The sequence below is a fragment of the Ptiloglossa arizonensis genome, chromosome 2, assembly GCF_051014685.1.
Source record: "Ptiloglossa arizonensis isolate GNS036 chromosome 2, iyPtiAriz1_principal, whole genome shotgun sequence".
Lineage (NCBI taxonomy): Eukaryota > Metazoa > Arthropoda > Insecta > Hymenoptera > Colletidae > Ptiloglossa > Ptiloglossa arizonensis.
This window is the reverse complement of record NC_135049.1, coordinates 15,689,458-15,709,052: the sequence shown is the minus strand read 5'-3', so window position 1 is coordinate 15,709,052 and position 19,595 is coordinate 15,689,458.

Here is a 19,595-nt window from a genome sequence, read left to right as displayed (position 1 = left end):
CAATTTCAAACCGAGTTTATATAGTAGAGACGATTCTAAATTTGTTATCTCTCTTGTACAAGTGACTATTGATGAAGAGACTATTGATTATGTTACATTTGTGTAGTTAAAATACCATACGAGTACTCTCTCTTTCAATTTCAAACCGAGTTTATATAGTAGAGACGATTCTAAATTTGTTATCTCTCTTGTACAAGTGACTATTGATCATGTTACGTTTGTGTGGTTAAAATACTATACAAGTACTCTCGCTTTCAATTTCAAACCGAGTTTATATAGTAGAGACGATTCTAAATTTATTATCTCTCTCGTACAAGTGACTATTGATCAAGAGACTATTGATTATGTTACATTTGTGTAGTTAAAATACCATACGAGTACTCTCTCTTTCAATTTCAAACCGAGTTTATATAGTAGAGACGATTCGAATTTTGTTATCTCTCTCGTAAAAATCACTATTGATCAAGAGACAATTGATTACGTTACGTTTGAGTGGTTAAAACACCATACAAGTACTCTCTCTTTCAATTTTAAACCGAGTTTATATAGTAGCGACGATTCGAATTTTGTTATCTCTCTCGTAAAAGTGACTATTGATCATGTTACGTTTGTGTGGTTAAAACACCGTACTAGTATTCTCTCTTTCAATTTTAAACCGAGTTTATATAATAGAGACGATTCTAAATTTGTTATCTCTCTTGTAAGAGAGAGACCAAGAGACTATTATGTTACGTTTACACGGTTGAAACACTGTGTTTAAATATTCACTGGTAGAAGTGATTATTCAAAGCTACCTGTTTGCAACTACTTATTTCATACCAATTAGGTATGAAATATCGTTTCCTATTTTTAGTACGGTTAAAATAATATTAAAACCTACTTGGTTTATACGACGTTATTACAGGTATCGTGTACAATTAACAAAGCAGTTTAATACAAAACGATACAAGTACCGTTAAAAAAGTAGTTTAATACGAAACGACACTCTATTATCTGTCATCGATACGGTAGTGGTCCCGTTGCTACCGATGACACTATCCACTTAGGTTCACTCGAGACTTTTGTTTTATTATATTCACGAAACATTTTCAGTCGTTTTAGCATACTTTCAAAAATGTATCAAAATACAATGTCGTCGAATTTATCGAAACTTTGAAACTTTAAAAAATCCTCACAAATCAACTACGAATATATACATATATATATATATTCCAATTAAATTCTAAAATATATTTCGCAAGTGCGGTTACAATAGAGGGACGAAGGAAAATTTCAACGGCAGGATGTTCTTTCCCTTTAGAAAGTTAATACTCTTTTCCATGGTATTCGATTCGAGTAGCTCGAATCGAAGAATTTAATTAGCACGGTTTATCGAATCGACAGACGTTTCCGTTGTCGGGGTGTAAGTAAATACTTACCAGCGTTACCGTACTACGCGGTATCGATCATTACCCGTCAATACGAATCGGAATAATCGATAAGGAGCGTTATCCGTGATCGTAGCGATCGATTCAAAAATCGAATCCCGGGAAGATCACAGATATGGAGCGGAATGTTGTCGCGGTATTACGATCGGCATTTGTCGTTCGACGTTCAGCTGGATTGTAGCACTGGTGCATTCCTCTCTAAGTGCAGGGTCAAAGAAATAAAGCTAAGATCAGGCCGCGAAGTTTTACACGAGGAAGAAAATCAGTGGCTCGGCTTTTCTTGAAACTCTGACACTCGATACCTTCCTATAGCGATGGGACTGAGACGTCTTTCGATACAGAGATAGCCAAAATTCTTATTCGAATCAAAATCTCGTGGAACGAACTTATTCGTTATCAATTGAATAAAAATTAGAACGAGGGTAATTATCGATTGGTAGAATTTTATCCGAGTATTTATTCGATCGAAAATATCTCTCTGTGTGTTGTTTTCAATCGATTCAAATGTTGCTCCGTTTCAATACTATCGGTGCATTTACGTTCGAAATTGTTTATTTTCACGAATCGGTTGAAATCGAATGTTTCGGTTGGTGAGTTAATTCGCGTGTATCGGGCCAATTCGTAAGCATTTGCGTATTTAAACGTGCGAATTTATAGCTCGATGTAAGCATACATAAACCCGTCCAGTTCGAACCGTATGACCTCCATCGTTGCTTTACATTCGGTTTTTTTTTTCGGTAGTCGTTAAAACGAGTCTTAGCGAGATAGTTAATATTTTTCAGTAGAAAACGAACGCAAGGGAAATTTGTATTAGACACACTTTGCTATTCGGATCTGATAGAGAACACGCCACGCTCGTTTACAGTAACATTTATTCCGAAGTTGGAGCAACTTTCTTAACATCGAGATCTTCAACGACGTAAACATATCGAAATTTGTTTCTTTTTTTAAATAACTTGATTGATATCCGAGAGGTTTATGAAATTATTCTCGTATGAAACTCGTCACGTTGACGGTAAAAATTAGTAACGAGCGTGAAACGTATTTCGTAATTTATCGATATCGGGTTTGATACGCGAATAATTACATTCGCAACTCATCGGAAATGAAAGCAACGATAACGTTAACCGATCGATCTAAACGTCGAACAAAAACTTTTCATACTGATAAACTGTCCATAATTGACAATCTTAACGCAATAATACACCGAAGTAATGATTCCGGAACAAAAATAATTCGATACTTTGAAAATGAATCATTACTGTAATTGTACTACTCGAACAAAGTACTCGAGAATTATTACGATTAACGAATAATTGAAATCGTAGAAACAAATACCATCCTCAGGTACGAATGATTAATCGTTAACCACGAAACGATTCCACTTGGATGTACGATCGAATCGATGAGTGATCAATAAAATATCTAAAAGGAGTTGGAAAAATTGAACGTAATCTTTCGGTTCAATAATGGCAAATTACCGATCGACGATGCAAACGATGTATATGTTATCCGCGATTACCGACTAATTACAGCGACCATTAACCGATCGATTATTTATCGCCACGGTTACATTTCTTAATCGATTGCGAAAGTAATCGTAAAATCAATCATTTTCCAACTACGATCGGTATTAACGAGTACATCGTTGAACGGATACCATCGGTACTCTCTAGGAAGTAAAATCACGGAATTCGATCTCTCGATCCCAAGGATCGATGAACAAAAAGGAAAGCCACGGGACGCCGACAACTCTTTTTTCATAGTTCGATGCACGCGTACGTAGTGGATCTTTCGCGGGAGTTTCCCTTTTCTAGCGATAAAATTAAGAGCGAAGAAATCGCGTCTGGATGTACGACGCAACCGATTTGCAACCAATTCATCATCATCATCGTCATTAGCGGCGTGCTACGTAGTACGAACGCATGACGCGCCTCGGCTTGCCACCCTCATGAAAGTTTAACGAACCGTGGTAATCCTCATTTTGCAGAAATGTCTGCTAGAATTCCGGACGAATGCTGGCATCTCGAAAGCGTTGGTCTCGCGTGCTTTCCAATAAACACGGTCTTCGATCAATTTCATCATCGAATTTACACGGGTAGGGTACGCACCGAGCTCACGTACGAATTTACTTCTCGAAACAAACGAGACGCGTCGTTGTTTACACGCTCTCTACCACAATTCGTTACGTTTCTAACAATTTCGTTCGATCTTAACTTCGATGCGTTCCTCGGGTCTTTCTCGACCCATCGCTTCCTCGCATTACAGCAATTTTTTATCATTAACACGTCGACTACCACGACAGATTTCCATTTTGAGTTTTTTAAATTGTAGCGTGAAGAATAAAAATGTTCGTTAATGCATCGGTGCAATTGTTAGTTTGTAGTATAATTTTCTATAATTAACACACGTTGACTGCCACGAGAGATTTTCATATTTAAAAAGGTTCTCGACAGTTTTTTAAATTGAAGCGTGAAGAATAAAAATATTCGTTAATTCATCGGTGTAATTGTTAGTTCGTATCCCTAAGGATAGTAACTTTGTTTAAAAGTTCACAAGTTTTGAGCTTCGTTTCTTGTAAACGCTTTCAGAGACGTAAATTCGGAGCACTGGTTATCAGTGACCAGTATAGCATCCAACGCGTTAAAACTATCGTAATTGCATAAAATCGTATGCTCCCATATTCCGTTAATCGTCTTACGTTATAAAATTAGAAATCCGAGTTCCATACAAACAATTCACGTGTATAGTTAAATAGAAGAACGCTCGAAGATTGAAGCGTTCTTTCGTTCGATCGTACCAGGGGTAACAAACCTTTTCGTGTTGTTAATTTAAGTGTAATCAGTTAAGGCTGCATTTTTGGTATTTTGAATACGTTCGTTTTAAGAATATAATAAAGATACAAGAGACGAATAAAATGTGTACGAATGAAAATCAATTTGTTCGGTAAAATTTGGATAAGATCGAAAGGTTGCACTGAAGGGCCTGAAAGCCTCGAGGGAATTATTTCGAGTAAAAAAAATGTTTCGAACGTACGGAACTCGTGTTTCTAACTGTACAATACGATAAGAAGACTAAGCGTGTACAGAAGCATCCAGTTGTATCTAGCATAACAGCTTTAATTATAGAAGAACGATATATTACGAGGAGGCGATGGGTCGAACAAGAAGCAAGGAACGCACCAGGGTTAACGAAGTGTACGCTTGCAACTATGCGCATATAAAATGTGTTAAACCGGCCGAATAAATATTTTCAGTAATACGTTGTACGTAACGTGACACGTAATTCATAGTTCGTTCGAGATCCTCGATTGACGAGCGAGGCAAGACCAAAATTACGACAAACGAGTTTGGTACGAAGGTAACGAGTATTGAGAATACTTTTCGTATATTTTCTTTCGCGTTGATAAAAAAATAAGAGTCGATTTCACATCGTGAGTAAAGTAACCGTAAAAGTATCTGGAATAATGACCGTTAGTTTATCATCGAAAGAAACGTAGCTTTTCTTTCGAGTTACGTTATCGTAATTACCATTCCTTCTCTTCGCTGTCTTAGGACGAAGCTTCGTACGTTTTGTTTTCATTTTTTTATAAAACATTTATGACACGAAAATGTAATTCTCGCGGTACTGAGAAAAGAAACTCGATTCTCTGGGTTAATTAGGAGATTTATTTATTTATACGAACGTGAAATAAAAAAATCATTGTCGTTGAATACGCGGGATGTTGGTCTCTCGTGTGAATCGACGCGTCACACACAGGGTAAAGGACCCATTTACTGCCATCTGTCCAATTACCGTCACTCTAAGCGATCTTACTTAAAATACCGAGTAAACTTTGCAAAATTGTGCGCAAAAAAATCGTACACACTGTTACAAACGCGATTACCACGATAAGGAAGACAGTTGATCCTTATCGTTAATTTTGTACGAAACGTTAACAAATTTTACGCCTACCAGAAGTGCAAACATCATTATACAATTTCCTTATTAACGAGAGAGTGAAGAAAGCATTAAAGAAGAAGCTGTAATTATAATAATTAAGTTATTAACCTAATAAAACGGAATCTTTCGAATAATATAGAAACTATCGACGATCTCGATTCACCGGCTTTTATGAGTAACGGTAATAGCTCTTTTAACACTTTCGTTAATTAACGAGTTTAGAAATAACAATAGAGATTCGAAGAATAACGAAACCTTCTCCGAGTATATATATCAACTAATAACGAATAACAAGAGAGACGTGTACTCGATCGGTGAACGAATCACACTGTGCAACAATATTCGATCCTTGACCCTTTGCACTCGAATAACTGCAATGTAAGAAACTGGAATACCTCGAGGAAATATTTCATACCAAACGTGAAACAAACCAATTACATTGCAACGTCTCATTTGTTTCAATTGAAATATTCCCTGTATTCTTAAAATTTAACCGAGACACGATACTCCGCTGTTTAAAAAAAATGAGTCGAAATTGGACATCGATCGAGGAATCGCCTCCCTGCAATTATTCGAACAGTGATCGATCGTTCTACCCTACGCGTGTCGACGAACGCGCGAAGTATCGTCTACGAAACAATGTTACCGAGAACCTTTCGTTTTCTCGGTAATTCTCGTTAATTCGCGAACGAAAGCCAAAGTCATCCATCGATATTCTCGAAAGGAAGAACAAGCGCATTTAGAAAGCGTTGCGGCCGAACATTGTTCCATTTCGCTGAAACTCGGCACACCGTTTTACAGCCGTGGCGGCTACTCCCTGCAAATAGCCGTTTCACGCAAGCTGATATCCAATCTAACATGACACACATGTTTCTTGTTGCTGGAAACCGCCACCGGATTACACGGTGCGCGAGTGTGCTAGATAGCGTTGTACGAATCCACGGAGAAAGTATTAACGAGGTATACCGAGTCCGCGTGGATCGATCGGCGCCGAAAGGATCGCGCGTAACGCGATCGATTCCGAAAAATGAACGAAAAAAGAAAAGAAAAAAAAAGAAAGAAAGAAAGAAAGAAGAAATTGGTGCGTTTATCGTTGCGTCTAATCGGCATTAAATCGAAAGCGAATGTATTCCGACGCGTGGTAAACGAGACGATTAAAACAAGGATGGTAGCAACCGTACCACGACGAACCAATCGAACGCAACGTAAGTGGCTCTCTGATCGAGGATCGGTGCACGAAGATCGACCGTGAAGGATACCGGTCAGGGAGGAAACGCGTGTCGGCCGAGTTCGATGGAAAAACCAACCACCGGACACCCGTGCCTCCGCCCTCGAGCTGAATCGATTCATTTCGCCGCGTTTATATCGCGAGAATGATCTACGAGGAATCGCAACGATCCAACGTTACCGGAATACCGAGCATTTCACGCGGTGCGGATTCAACGATCCGATTGTTGGCCGTGTTAACGGTTAACCGTTTAAGACGAACCGTGTTGAATCTCGCGGGCCGGAATTCTTTCATGGATAGCAGTGGAAAGGGATCGAGAGAGAGAGAGAGAGAGAGGGAGAGAGAGGGAGAGAGAGATGGGGAAAAAAAGTCTCCTCGCGATGTTTTTCGTCGCGAGCGATCGGAAACGCGAACGAAAAAATCTCTGATTGAATCCTGTCCATTGAGCACGGATCAGTCACCCGCGCCTCGTGAGACGGATTCGATCGCAAAAAACGGCACGGTTGTGCGTGCGGCTTCAGCGATGGGACTAAAACCGTACCGATACCGGATAATAAAGTACCGTTTTTACAGCGAAACGTTTTCATACGTGACGAATAGATTCTATCGAAATTTTGGCAGAATTGGGAAAGGATGTTCTTATCGCTTGGGAATTTTGAGTAAATTTTATAGACTCGCGAAAACCACACGATGGTGAGTACAGGAGTAAAACTGTATCGATGCTAGGTAATTAAGTACCATTTTTCTATCGAAACGTTTTCATACGTGACGAATAGATTCTATCGAAATTTTGGCAGAATTGGGAAAGGATGTTCTTATCGCTTGGGAATTTTTAGTAAATTTTAACGACTCGCAAAAACCACACGATGGCGAGTACAGGAGTAAAATTGTATCGATACCGGATAATTAGGTACCGTTTCTATGTTGAAACGTTTTGATACGTAACGAAAATTGCGATCACGATAGAATGTATATATTTAATAGAATTGAGAGAGTATGTTATTATTGTTTGGAAATTTTTAGGGATTACTGATGGAATTAAAAGCGTATCGATACCGGACAATAAAGTACCGTTTCTATAGATAAACGTTTCGATACGTAACTAAAATAATTATTACGATAGATTCAACATAGTTGTGCGTTATGAGAATAAGTTCCTATCTCGAGGAAACTTTACTAATTCGGTTGCAAATATGATCGTAGGGATGAAAGTAAAGTCGTGTCGATACCGTATAATAGATCAACGTTTCTTATCAAACTGTTTTCGTACGTACGAAAAAATTGGCGAATATAATTCAATTTGTATATTTGGCAAAGTGTAAACGGAATTGGCGAATATAATTGAATTTGTATATTTGGCAAAGTGTTAATAGAATTGGCGAATATAATTCAATTTGTATATTTGGCAAAGTGTTAACGGAATTGGCGAATATAATTCAATTTGTATATTTGGCAAAGTGTTAACGGAATTGGCGAATATAATTCAATTTGTATATTTGGCAAAGTGTTAACAAAATTGGAGAATATAATTGAATTTGTATATTTGGCAAGTGTTAACGGAATAAATTTTGATTCGGCTAAAATTTCGCGCGAATACCGCTGGAAATAAAAGTTACGATCAAAACGGAGTTATTCGAGAGTAATGAATAAATTTTCGTTGGAATAAATCGAGCAAGAAAAGTAGGCCGCTAAACGAGCAACGTATTCCGATGCACGATGCGAGTCCAGTGATTTACCGCGTCGCGCGGCAACGTACGGTGTGCAATTGTCTTACATCGTTATTCGTCGCATTTATTCGTCGTTGAGGCGTTTCGAATAACGAATAAACTCTCGTCCGAAGGACGCTACAGATTTAACCGCGCGTAACGTATAATTTTTTCGACGAATAAAATCCTACGTAATACGTTTGCAACGTGTTCGAAGTAACGCTCGGGCTGGTATTCGGCACCGATTTTCGTCAACGATATTTTCCGCCCGAATAACGATCGATACGAATACCGTAGAAAATGAGCAGGCATCGATCTTATCGTAAACGTAGGAAAAACGAAAAAAGGAAGTCTGATTGGTTCGATGGAAGCTGTTACAAATAGATACAACGTTGAGTAATTACTTCTACCGATGCGAGTGATGGGATCAAGCACTTTACGAGTACGTAGCTTTGAATCCTGATCGGATGCATTCCAATCCTCTCTAAGTATTTCGAGAAACAACAACAACGCTATTTCCTAGTCGACTCGAGCCTAAATGAGATAGATTTTAAGAACAGAGCTTCCGAGTAGACTCGGACCTGAACCAAATGGATTCGAACGCTCTACGTACACCGAGAAACAAATATTTTCAAATGGAAAATGAAGTTGCGATCGAGTAGATTCGAAACTTTGAAGAATATCTACAAGCGGATACCACTCCAATACGTTTAATATATTTCTGGTTGTTACTTGGGAGTTGGTATCGCAAAATGATAATAGGGGAAGTGATTGCTTGAAATTTTTAAAATAATAAAAATTTTCTTGGTTTTCGTGCATTCGTACATCCGAGAATCGACTCGGTACTGTACGGTGTTAATATCGCCTACGATATTGATATTTACTCCAAAAGTAACAGTATCGAAAATTGAGCAATTTCCTCTTATTGAGTAATTTCCATAAATAATTTTCATTACCGAATACCGTACCGATATCGAAATTAAATCATCGAAAATAATTAAATAATACTCGTTTCGTAAAATCATAAAATAATACTCGTTTCATGAAATCGTAAAATAATACTCGTTTCGTAACGATCGGACATTATTTCCTATTTCCGATACATTTACGGATTATACGGATGCATCCATCGAGATTCTACGATATTGATATTCATCGATACGGTAAAATTAACGTCCACTCGAACTCGTTCTATCCATCTTACGTAAAATTTGTTCCTCCGACGATGCCTTTCCTATATCCTTCGCTAAATGTTAAATGCTCAATTAATACTTCTTCTAAATACTTAATTAATATCTCTTTTCCTACACGTTTCTAACCAAAAGCTCTATACTCAATTAATACATCTTCTCGCTAGTTAATTGATCTCGTTGCATTTCACTTCCGTATCGTGCTTAGTTACACCATACGTTTCCATCGATTTCTTTTTTCTTTCGCAGCGATTCATCGTTAATTGGCATCGCTTTTTCGACGAGCGGAGCCGAAACGTAGTATCGAGACGCGAGTAAATACAATATTCTACATACGTCACCATCGAGAGACCACCGCTACTCCCCAGCGTATCGTGCATCCTTACACCGGTACCGATTCCAAAAACCATCGTTACCAAAGATCGACACCGAGTCTCTGAAATTTCCATAGCCTCCGTGATATCTCTTCGTCGAGTTGCTCGATCGTCACCAACAAGTATCGGTCCCCTCGCTACGCGCGGGAGGTATCCAGGTACCCTTTGGAGTCTGTTCGCGGGAACGATCGGAGAACAGGATCACGCGTTCAAAGATGGTCATCCGCGGGAACAAAATTGTCGCGCGAACAAACGAAGAAGCAGAGAAGAGGGAACCGTCGAAAGAGTGGCGAACCGTCGAAAGAACGAACGAAAGTGTGTCGTACTGTCCTGGCACGTATTTCCTTTTCTATCATCGGGGAGGGGGGCATAGTTGTTCGGGGCCCCAACGCTCAAGAACTCGAAGAGAGCTCGCGGCGCGCGTTGTGCCCCGTAGTGGGGGCAGCGACATAAGTACGAGACTGCCTTAAGAAAAGCCTTCATTCTGATAGCAGATCGCGATTCACGGAGTCGGTGAACTCGTAAAACGTGGCCGCGTGTCCAGCCAGAAACGGAAAACGAAGTAATCGAGAAACTCGTAAATCGAGAAATTGGCTCCCTGTTTCGTTGGCCGATATACACGTACAAGGCAACTGCCGCGTTGGTGACCGTTCACGGGTGTACCACCAGGTGCGATACAGAGGGAAACTGAGACAGATCCTGCGAACGTAACGTGGATCTTGCATTTTCGAGGCGACAGACCAGGTGGGTAGTGCGAACTGATTTTACGCGGATTTAATTACGAGGAACGGTGTGGTAAATATTCCTCCGCGAGGACTACGCGAACGGTTTGCAATCATTGGGGTTTTTGTTGGCGTTCGAATCTATCGGTTCGATTTTCCATACCGGTGGTACTGGAAGTAGTTTCTTTGAAAATTTTTTTACTTCTAACCAAGGGTGCTGGAAATAGTTTCTTATAAAAAATTTTAATTTCGAACCAGGGGTACCGGGAATATTTTCTTATGAAACATTTTAATTTCGAACCAGGGGCACCGGGAATATTTTCTTATGAAACATTTTAATTTCGAACCAAGCGTACCGAAAATATTTTCTTAAAGAATTTTTTAATTTTAAATCGGAGGTACCAAAAATATTTTCTTATAAAAAATTTTAATTTCGAACCGGAGGTACCGGGAATATTTTCTTATAAAAAATTTTAATTTCGAACCAAGGATACCGAAAATATTTTCTTACAGAAATTTTTAATTTCGAACCAGGGGTACCGAAATATTTTCTTATAAATATTCTAATTTCGAACCGGAAGTATCGAAAATATTTTCTTCTAAACATTTTTAATTTCGAACCGTAGGTACCGGAAATATTTTTTTTAAAAGATGTTTCATTTCGAACCGAAGATGAAACATATTTTCTTTAAACCTTTTTTAATTTCGAACCGAAGGTATGTAAATATTTTTAAAAATTTGCAACGGAAATGGACACTATACGGGCTAAATAATTTATCGATAGCATTTTGTATCAGACAACATTCGTAAAATAAGTTTTTGGATACTGTACATCGCTCGCGAGATATCCCACCGTGACGAGATAAAACAGACACGCTGTACGTAGGAGAAACGTGTCGAGTGTGAATCTATTTGCTTCGAATTCTATTCGTTTCGATCGTAATCTTTCTCGATCGTTTTTAACAACATTGGTTCTATTCCACATAAACGACACGATAGTGACAGCAAAATAAATGAACATTGTAAAATAAAAGATACAATCGTACAGCGAGAAAAAAGAGAGTAGAACGTGAAAGTCACAAATATCACGAACAAAAACAACTTACAAAATTTAAATTCTCCTGGATAGGAAAATCTTAGATGTTAACTGTTCTGCGAACGAAATATTGAAAACCACTTCAACTGTAAGATTTGTCAGGACAAGGAATAATTGAGGAAGGACAACAAATTTTCGAAATTCATTGCAAGAACTACCGTTTACCGATACCGTTAACGATTAATTTAATTTTTTCGTGTATACTACTCGATTCGTTTCGAACGACGCGAAGACCTATGGAATCATTGAATATGTACCGGTATGGAAGGACTCGGTGTAGTCGGTTACGCAAGTCGAAGGCCGAGGTTTGTTTCCTCGTAAAAGGACATCCTCGTATTTTTTTTCTCAAAAAGGTGTAGGCGTCAACTATTTGTGCGCGCAGTTGTTCGTGGATTCGCTCGTTTTCGATAACACGGCAATCGAACGTCGAAAGTGTCGTTAAAATTGAATAAAAAAAATCGACACGAGAGAACCTGTGACGAAATTTAAATAAAATTCTCGCGCGCGATTCCGGCCGGAAGTGTACGGAGTATAGTCCGGTTCGCGAATACAAAAATGATAAAAGAATTTTTGAACGATCGAACGTTCCCCGTTCCCGATAACAAATATCCAAATGAAGATTTTTAACGTATCGTTGACCGGGTGTTTTACACAGAAGCCAACGCCTGTCAACAGCTATTTGTCGTCCACGAGTCAATATTGGCACACGTGCATCCAAGCAAAGATCAATAGCATTATTTGCGAATAATTTAGCGACACGAAACACAGTAGATGTGTTACTAAAATATTCTAGCACTTCGCTGCACAGAAGCGTGCGAGTATTTCTGCAAATGTACTCCGTTGCGTTGCACTTTCATTCGGGAACTCTGCACTTTCAGGTGTGATTTTCTTTTTTCTTTTTTTCGTAATTGTGAATTTCAAAATGAAAAATTCAACGATCGTGAGCTCCGATTGTTTCGCATAATGCATTTTAAATTCCACGGTTGTCGAAACGAACAACCGGTGAACAATGTTCGAAAAGCAACAATTTCTCTACATTCTCGACAAACCGCGTCGACGAATCAAATCGATACTATCCGTGTCTTTGAATTAAATTCAAATACCAACCAACAAAATTTCAATATTTCGTACAATATTATACAATCTATACAATTATCCGAAACTACACCAACATCGAAAACAAGAAGCCCGTTCACGCTCAACAATAATAAAAAAAAAAGAAAAAAAGAACCAAATGCCTGGGCGTCTCGAACGATTATTAAAACCGATGTAAATTCGCAATCCTCGCGTTAATTCGATCCGTTAACGAGTGATCGCGTCGCGTCCGCGGAATTTGCCCGAGTAACGCGGTAAACATAATCGCGGGAAACAATTTTGATAATTACATTACAATCGGTTAGAATTCCCGCATTCTGGCATTGTCGAGCCTCCAGATGTAATTGTTCGTACGTCCCGTGGACAAGAGTTCTTTCCCATCCGATTCTCGATTATCGTCCGCGTCGGTGAAACCCGGTTCGTAATTTCGGATGGTGAACAATGTAAACGAGGAGCGAGATCGATCTATCAGCGGCGCTCCGGTGCATTGATCGAATTCAGGGTTCGAGTTAGGCGCGATGCAGCTTTACCACGATCGTTATCCGTGATCCGTTAAGGTTTCCGCGATTATCGGAAGTTAATGCCGCGTTCGCACAACTCAATCTACATTCCGCGCTCGGGGAGCGACGCCGGTTTCCTCGCGTTCATCGAATGGACCTTATCTCGAAACGGTAATTCCCAGAGACTACAACGGCGACTTCCTTGTTGCCGTAGTGTTACGCAGTTATACGAGTAGTAGCCGCGCGACGCGTACCCGCCGAGGACGAGTAGCAAGCGGACGACGAGCCGGTGGACGATGACGGAGGGTGCATCTTTCGAGTGGTTCGCGCGAAGGCCTCGAGCTTTGCTTCCTTACACGAGCTCCTTCAGGAAATGCCCTCTTGTTTGTTTTCTAAAAAGTACTCGACGAGATTGTCGCGTTAACCACCGCGCCCGATTACCATAATCGGGTCCCGATCGGTTCAAACCGACATCGCCGAGCACCGTTTTATCACCGCATTCGATGACTTTCGACGATCACGGACCACGATTGACGATCGTTCGAACGACGAATTATTTCGTAATCGATCTGCAACCTTTTTACGTCTTCTCGATCGCATTTAGAAACGGGTTGCACGCGATGCGTGGATGGAAGAGGAAATTTAGAAAAGACTACGATAATTGTATCGTTTTGGTCAATTTAATATATGGTTTGATTAATTCATAGACTCTTAATCGCGTAAATACTTTTTAGCGCGATACATTACACGTGTCGAATTACCGATGATGGTTATTGTTAGTCGATTATTGTTAAGAATACCTTCCGAGGTAGGCTCAATTTTTTTTTTAGCGGATGTTTAACAGCTACTGCGCTTTATCGAGCTAGAATTTTTTATCGATTTTTACACACTTTAGGTTCTATCGAGTTATTTACGTTCTTGAAATAATGATAATTATTAATTATTAACGTAATGATTGTCGAGAGATTGTAAGTGATTCGAGATGGTGGAATATTAAGAAACAATGTGACGTGTTTATGCTTTTAAATTCGTACGTACTTCGAGTGGAAATAATCCAATAGAATACAATATACAGTTACTCACAAAAGTATCCGTTCAACCATCTATATTTTACATATTTAATCAGTTCCGAAGTTAAAATTACCAATTCTAATTCTCTTTAATATAAACCTTAATTAACATACCTCGAGTTAGAATGCATTCAACTCAGAAATTGCACAGAGTTTATTTAAAAATTGTGGTACGTACACGGAACACAACGAGCGTGAATTTCACAAACAAGCTGGTCGAAGTCCTTTCTTTGGATCTCCGGTTAAAAATATTTTTTTCGACCAGCTGCGTACAAGTTTTTAATTGAACACTTCTTCGGACGAAGTATGTTAATCGAGGTACGAATTAAAGTGAATCAATATCGATAATTGGGAACTTTAAAATCGATTAAATACGAAAAATATGTTACACTACGATGTACGTAACAATTTTATATGAAAAATACTGCGTTAGTTGTTCTTCCTTCTGTTCCAAATAACATAATACGATGTATATTTTTACTTCTTTCATATTTCACGATTCGCGTATATTCGAAAACGATGAAAATGCATAAAAGTGCAGACACCTACAGGTTTTCCGTATAAATTATTTATTATTTTAAATTCAATATAAATCTTTCCCGTACGTGTGCGTAGAAAAATATGTAGAAATCAGGTATATTTGTTGGTTCTAAAAGCAGGCTTCGTTACAGTCATACCTAATTATGTTCATTAGTTCGGCTGGATCTCTTCAGGAAAAAAGTACAGACAAGAATTGTTAAGCATCTAAGAAAATTACAGCGTATCCTGTGTAACAATGTACGTTAATATTGTTAGTTACAGAAACGGTGTGTCTCTACAAAATTTAAGACCCATAACTTTTTCGTAACATTTTGCATCCATGCTGAATCGAAATAAAATGTATATCAAAGTTTAACGTTTTACTTCTAGTTGAACCCCTTATATTCATTTTTTATTAACAATATATATGTATACGAGGATCTATATATAAGTATCCGTTGTTTGTTTGATAAAAAGGACCATATTTCTCGAGAATTAATCAGAGAACTTAAAAATAATAATTTTCTTACTTTTACAAGTACCTCTTGTTACTTTTTATTAATTAAAAATATTATATTCTGTATATTCTGTGTCTAAACTCTATAAACGAATAAAAAAGCTAAATGAATTCTGACCGAAGATTAGGTTGAATGAAAGTAAACATGTTTAAAGACCGAGTTACATTACGAACATTTCATGGTAAAAATGTTATTGAATGTGTTCTTATTTTCAAATGTACAAGTTTCTCTTCGTTCTCACGGAGTGGAAAAGAAATCATAATTTCTTACGTCCTTCTTCCACGTGCCAGTAGTTATTAGATTTGCAAAGAAATTTCCAATGCATTATACAGATTACGGAAATTGGTGGTTAGGACGCTCCTTTATTTACCAACCAACAATATCGATTTAATGGAAATTTATACAGGTATATCGGATCTAGGCAAATCTTGAATTTCTGAATAATTCGATCGAAATTTAGAAAACTATATTCTACATTTTCGAAGATTTCTTTTATTACCCACGATTTTACCAATGTTAACGTGGAAACTCATTAATATTCCTAATCGCGATTAGATTTCATTCGTGCTGTTTCTCCGAGTAAGTTATAATTAACTGTTTCACTACTATAAACTCGAGCTCGAGTAACAATAGCACTCTAGGTGCTCAATTTAAATAAAACACGAAGTATATAAGCAATTTTCTTTTTATGACCGATTCCGTAATATCTTTTACTCTCTCGTTAAATTTTTATATATATTTACAAGTGCAAAAATTCCAAAATAAATCGTGAAATTAATTCGATACAGAGGCTTTCCCTACCCTGTTTAATTCAGCGGTGAAATGGTTAAAGAAAGTTGAACGAACTACTTTCAGATAGTAACAAATGAAACGAATGGAAGTTTGTTTAGATCGAATCTAAGCGAAAATTGTAAACTTGGACAAAAATCTAATACACACAACCCTTTTGTATCATAGTTAATTTTCTGCTGTAACGAAATAGTGTCGAGTGAAATCTAGAACCAATATAAATCGTACTGTAGGAGAGTTGCTCAATTTTGGACCAAATCTAAGCGAAGATGTTAAATTGTTGTAAATTTGGACAAAAGTCTAATACACACAACCCTTCTATTAGGTTGTTCGTAAAGTTTGTAAATTTGGACAAAAATCTAATACACAAACCTTCTATTAGGTTGTTCGGAAAGTTATTTCGTTTTCTAAAATGGAGAATATATAATTGAATAAAATGTTTATACAATCTAAAAAAATCGTGTTTCATTTTCATCAAAAAAAACGAAACGATTATCCAAACGACAACCAAATATATCATGGTTGATTTCCAGTTGTAACGAAATAGTGTCGTGTGAAACCTAGAACCAATATAAATTGTTCGTACTGTACGAGAGTCGTCCAAGTTTATTAAACCGTGTTATACAGGAACCGGTGTCGGAAGAATATCGTGTTATAGGAAGACGGTTGCAATTTTGCACGGTGTGTTACAGAGTAGCGTGTTACAAGAGGGATAAATGTAATTACACTCGGCTCGGGAAGTAGAAATAATTTCCACACCGAACGGTTCCCCGTGGAAAAAAGTCCAAGGGGTTCGGTTTCAACCGCGATAATATTTTTGCCCCGGAAACCCAGTGATCTCCATTCTCGTAGATTAAATCTCGCGCTGGTTTCGGGGCATGGAATTTCGTGAACGATCTTGAACCGAAGATAAGGCTCGAGTAACAGTTCTAAAACGTATACGATCCGTTAAAGCGAGCCACTTCAAGCGACAGTCTGCCCTGCGAGTACTTTGCCTTGAAAATGGTTCCAGGAGTTTATGCGTACCGAGTGAAAACATCGTACACGCTCCGAAATCGACCGAATCCGTATCGAGAGGAAAAACACGCACCGATGTACTAAGTATGTACTAACGTGTGCTGAAACTTACGTCCAGAAGATCTAAACCGAGTCTTGACGATGAACTTTTAATTTGTAAAACAGTCTACCTAGAACTATGACATAGAAATGTGGAGCATGGCTGCGAAACATTGCTAAACTCGAGACGTTGCTATTTATTATTTTCAGAACAGTGACCAATGTTTCATGGTACGTTCGAAACGACGAAATACGTAAAGATCTTAAAGTTGAAACAATCACCAATCGCTACGATAAGTATAAAAAAAAAAGGTATAGACAATCACCCGAATGATTTAGAGAGAAAGCTATATGAAACTAGTCTGCCTTGCAAACTATGCAGTTGGACGCATAAGAAGCGTCCAAATGATCTTCTATCTTAACGACATCGTGTCTCGACAGATGTTCTCCACAGGGATAACATCTACGTGCTAATTAACCACACTCGATACTACAATTCACCGAATGTCCTTACAGGATAAATTGTGATGATTCTTGGACGAAGAGAAGAAAAAGAAACATACCTCGAAGGTATGAAATTTTATTCGAATAGGACAACGCTGGAACGAGAACTATTTTTGTTCTTTTGTACGCAACGAGATCACGGAAAACACTAGCCATAATTGAGCGGATCAGGGATGCTTTTGGGCACACTTTGATCCGTCTGTCCCGTAAATAGTTTACGAAACTGAGAAGTCGACTTCCGGAAGAAATTGAGAATCGTACTCGACTATAATCACGTAAAAATTGAATAACCTTGTCCACATTTCCTCGACAAATTTCTTTTTTACACTCCTCTCGATCCAAGAGCCATCTTTCCAGCTTCCAGACACTGCGTGAAAAATCGTTTCCAAAATCTATGGTGATTTATAATTGAGTTGTTCGAAAAGTTATTTCGGTTTTTTTTTTTTTAGTAAAAATGAAACACGATTTTATTTAGAGCGTACAAACATTTCATTAAATTATATATTCTCCATTTTGGAAAACGAAACGACTTTCCGAACGACTCGATACAAATAAGATAATACTCCACAGAGATGATAAATGTTCATAGTTTTCGTATAAAGAAAATTGTTGTATTCAGCGACGAGAGGATGGGTGAAAATTTAATCGAAATTCGACGAAATCGTTGCACTCGGGGTTCGACGTACGTCGAGTTCTCGAGGAATTTCATAAGCGACGAAATTACGTAAAAGTGTAGCTCGAGGCGATTGGCTATATTAGGGATGGTTTTGCCTAGACTTCATCTACCTGGTCGTGGCTGTCGCGACAAGGACGTTGGTACATCGGCGCGAGTTCTTGCTCGTTTTGCGCTACTTGCGCGTCACGGAAAGTGCTCTCCAGTCTAACATTAATGACGTAGCTGTCTAAACTTAACCGCGTGTTAGCGAAACCAGTTCGATGCGCCTTGAAACGGACTGAATCGACGAATGTGCAACGGTAATGGGGAGACCCGAGCGCTATTACAAGATTCAAGGAAGTTTTCCATAATTAAGATCGCAAAATTACCGTACACTTTGTATGCATCGTACATACGGTGATTGTACCTAACGTCTATTAAATCGACGAAGATAACACAGAGAACGGTGTACACGGTTTTACACGAGTCGCGTAAAATCGGACTTCATAAACAAACCGACGCAAGCATCTAAACATGTAATTTCCACGACTACGCGATATCGGAGTGTCTAATCAGGTATTTCTGAATCGAACGTCGCGCAAATATCAAACTTCCTAGTAGCTTTCGACACGGTTTTAATGAAGTGGTGCCCGCCGAGACATCCGCATGCAAATGTTTGCTCGAAGCGCGGAAACGCTAAAATTTTTATTTCCAAGCGGAGACTGCACCGCTAGAACTGCTACTACTCATCGGGGATTAATCCAACGATATTATAGTCGGACGATCGTGTATTTTGTCCCACGATGTTGAAACCATTCTCACCGATCGTCGGATCTTCGATAGTCCGATTCCCCTGTGGTACATTCCAGGGAATACGTAGTGCTATTTTTTTCAACATTTTTCGCTCATCTCACTTTTCGTTAAACGAAATTGTTCGTTACAGTTTTGTAAATTTTACGCCATTCTCGATGCACCAACCAAATCAATTCCTAATAACGATCATCGGTACGCAAGTATATTGTTTACACACGAATCAAATATTCGACGCTTGAAAATAATAAAAGACGTATTTTTTGTTTTTCAACTTTTTTCGCTCATCTTACTTTTCGTAAGACGAAATTGTTCGTTACAGTTTTGTAAATTTTACGTCATTCTCGATGCACAAACCAAATTCTTAATAATAATCATCGTTACACACGAATCA